Source organism: Diceros bicornis, chromosome 31, assembly GCF_020826845.1.
Source record: "Diceros bicornis minor isolate mBicDic1 chromosome 31, mDicBic1.mat.cur, whole genome shotgun sequence".
NCBI classification, from domain to species: domain Eukaryota; kingdom Metazoa; phylum Chordata; class Mammalia; order Perissodactyla; family Rhinocerotidae; genus Diceros; species Diceros bicornis.
The window spans coordinates 44,029,364-44,033,483 of NC_080770.1; the positions used below are offsets into that span (position 1 = coordinate 44,029,364).

General features: G+C 38.2%; 1 pseudogene; it reads right to left on the reverse strand.

The window, feature by feature from the left end:
* LOC131395855 (olfactory receptor 5AP2-like) lies at positions 1-1,368 on the reverse strand (annotated as a pseudogene).
* Positions 1,369-4,120: the final 2,752 nt, after the last annotated feature.

The following is a 4,120-nucleotide window of genomic DNA, read 5'->3' on the forward strand; positions in this document are numbered from 1 at the left end:
ACACGCCTTTACAGTATGTGTTTCTGTAAGATCTTCTTTAGGGCCCCTTTCACATCCTTATTTTTCAAACTGTAGATGAGAGGATTTAGCAAAGGGATCACTACCGTATAAAAGACAGAGACAATCTTGTCCTACTCCATTGAGTAGCTAGACGTAGGGCGCAAGTACATGAAGAGAATTGTCCCAAAGAATATAGTGATAGCCATGAGGTGAGAGGCACAAGTGGAGAAGGCTTTGTGCCTGCCCTCTAACGAAGGCATCCTCAAGATGGCAATGAGGATACACAGATAGGAAATGAGGACAATCATAACACAGCTGATCACTATAAAACTAGAGAAAGACATGATCACGATGCCATTGATGTGGGTGTCAGAGCAAGAGAGTTTGAGCAGAGGTGGGGTGTCACAGTAAAATTGGTTGATCCTATCAGAGCCACAAAATGATAATCTGAAAGTCATTCCTGTGTGTATGGCTGCATTTCTAAAGCCTGCTAGGAATTAAGTAGTGACTAGCAAGGAGCAAATTCTCCCAGACATGAGCACTGGGCATAGCAGAGGATTGCAAATGGCTGCATTGCGGTCATATGCCATCGTGGCCAACAGGAAGCACTCAGTCCCCAGGAAGGAGCCAAAGAAGTAGAAGTGGGCAGCACATCCACTGAAAGAAATGGCCTTATTCTCAGCCACAAGGTTCACCAGCATCTTAGGAGTGACGGACGAAGAGCAAGAGGCATCAACAAAGGAGAGGCTCCTGAGAAAGAAGAACATGGGAGTGTGGAGATAGGGATCAATCTTAATTAACACAATCATCCCCAAATTACCCACCATGGTTGCCACATAGATTAACAGAAACAATCCAAAGAGGACAACTTGGAGATCTGAATTGTCTGAGAGTCCTAAGAGGAAAAATTCTCTCCCTTCTGTTTGATTCCTGCCTTGGACTTCTTTCATATATCCGATCATTTGAGCTGCAATAAGAGAGAAGACAGAACATGGCGTTTGGTCACATGAATACATGACAGAGCTATAAACATCTTTTTACTGACATACATGCATACAAATTCTAACAGAAGAGTGCAACGTGAAAAACATAGTAAAACGTGTATTGGACTTGTCAAATCAAAAGACTGTGCCTGAGATCTAGGTGTGCTATCTACTAACTAATGACCTTGAAATAAGTGCTTCATACCCATTAACTAAGACCAAGCTCGCGTTAGCCGTTTGTCGAATAATTACAGGATCTTATTTCTATGATGTATTTCTCTTCTTTATTGGTGATAAATAAATTAATTGATTTATTAACATGCCTTCTAGACACAACTTCTGGAGCAAGAAGGTGAAGTGAATTCAGACCACTGACTATTCCTCCGCAGTACTAATGGAATGTATAAAAACTATTGAAAGTTAGCAAAATTAATCAACAGTGTCCAACAAGAAGAAAATAATTGAATTTCCTGGGGGAGAGGAGAACTTGAAAAACTGACGACCAAGGAGAGAGACAGAGGATGGTCCCATGCAGCTAGCATGGCTCCAACCTTGCCCTAATTCCCAGCATCTGCATCTACAGGAAAAAAAAGTGTCAGTTAAGTATCAAGAATTTTGAATAACTCCCTCCAATATTTAGAGAATCAGATTGTAAGAATAAGTAGACATTCCAGATGAAAGTAATAGAACAAGCCACGGCAGTGGAAACCCCTACTTAACACTCTGATTCACAGGATCACAACAGAACCAGAAAACACCAGCAGCAGCACATGGAATATTCCAGCCACCATACTGAATTGGAGGAATAATTTACCATCAGGTCATCTAAGTGGGAATAAGAGTCACCCCTTGCAATGTGTAATGAAGCTGAATACAGGGCCAAAAAAAAAAAAAAAAGAAAAGAAAAGGAAAAAGAAAATTCAAAATAGATGCCCAGCCTACGTCTTCCAAAGAAAAGTTTAAGCAACAGCTCCAGTGGAATTCTCCCCTTTCACTCCAATCTCCTATCCCTTCCTTGACTTCAGATTATCGAGCAATAGATAAAACTGTACTAGGCTACCTGTCAAATCATAGCTCAGACAAAGTGTTAAATCCTTTATCACTCACTGGAGAAATTTATTTGATACTGTATAAAATTAAAACATAGGACCAAAGTAACACAATGGCTGTGCTAACATTGGAGAGAATAGATCTACTGAGCACAACCGGGGAGAGGAGCGGGCAGGAACTGGTTCCGTTCTCACAGACACTGCCGTACTCAGAAGTGCCTATCCATGCTCTGCTCCATCTAGTTTCCGTTGGAATAGGGGCTCAACATCCCAACCAATAATAAAACCTGGGTTTTTTATACAGTATTATAATGCTTCAAAGTGTTATTGCACCTATTATCTTATCTGAGCCTCACCACAAATCAGTGAAGGAGATAAGCAGATATTATCCCAAGAGTATTAATAAGATCATCTTTTGTTAGACGAAGTCAGTGAAGTATAGGGCTTTCTCAGATAATTGGTGGTGAATCCTGAGCAGGAACATAGGTCTCTTGATGCAAAATTATTTGTTGTTCCTCAACACTACATCAACTCTCTCCCTGTTTCACTGGACAAATATACAGCCTAGGTCCTCTTCCTTGGAATAATCTTGCTGTTTGAGCCTCAAAAGGACAGCATCTCCAGAAAGGAAGTAAAAATAAGGAATGGATCTTTTTCTCCCATCCTCAACCACAAAGTTTCCCTAAGAGTATTATTTTATCAGAAATAGTGAAAAAAATAAAATGCCACAGACATTTTTTTGTGTGTGTGCTAGACACACAAAGAAAGGTAATGATGAGTAAAAGTAACAAGTACTAAAATATGTTGAGCATTTCCTATGCTCTACAAGCACTGTGCTAAGTATTTTTTCCTGCAGTGTTTTATTTAAATCCTATGAGATAGACAACATTTTAATCCTCTTTTTGCACATAAAAGGTACAAAAGATTTGTGACTCTTTCTCAGAATCACAGAGTTAGCCTAATGGAGTCTAATTTATACCCAGCCAATGCAACTCTTAGTCTCTTAACACTTGAGGTAATTTAGAATGACTTTCTCAGTAACAGATGTGAGCACTAATACACAGAGCAGTTGATACTGTAATTCTCAGAGCTTCATTAATGTGCTAGAATACATTTAGTTACATTAAAAAATCTCCTTAAGAGAAAATATAATTACAATTACTAAAAATTTCTTTTGTAGAATTCATGTTCATTAATTTGCACTATTAGCAAAATACCATTTGTTTTACATCTGGTGCTGTGAATTGCATGTTTTCTCCTCCCCTCTACTTTGTCAAATATATTTCTCTGCTTCTCTGCAGGAATACCCTTACCCCTGGTGAGATTTTGCAGTCAATCCTCTAGTCCAGAGACTCTTGATCTGGGTTTTTAATTTCTAGGAGTTTGTGAAAATAATAATGAGATTTCCTGAAAAATCTGGTGTTTAAAAAGGCCTGAAAATCACATTATTTATTGCTGCCTTTATTTCTCCTAATGATTTACAAATCTTATAATAATAAAAAACAACAGAGTATTTATTTATCATACTTTCTAGCCATTCAGTGTTCTCAGAACTTTGGGCCTATGGGTGATTGGAGAAATTAACAAGATTGCGAATTATTTTTTAGGTCAGTAAGTTACATGGGCAAAACCCTTTATAGCTTTTTCTTACCTTTCTTAACTGCTTGACTTCTATTTGATCCCTTTGCTTGTTCCTGTCCAGTGCCTAAAATCAGCAAAAAAGAAACAAAGTAAATAAAGCCTTCTTCTTAGAGGAGGCACTCACTCTAATTCTCCCAGGTTAAGCAGGAGGCACAGTTGGAATGGACTTTAGACACCATCCGTTAACAGAGATGGGAAAACTGAAACCCTTTACACCTTCCCTGTGGTAGGAGAGTTACTCTGCATTCAGCAGAGTAACTTTCTTTTACTTTTCCTTAAAGATAAGTATCCCAATTTGTTAAATCAGAGTAAAATAACATTTCAAAATAAACAATAAACAATATATCCCTGCAGGATATATATTCCATGACAAGTTAATAAGAAAAAGATCTGTGAAGAAATTCAAATTATGTAAGAAACATGCCCTGGAAAAATGGACACAAAATA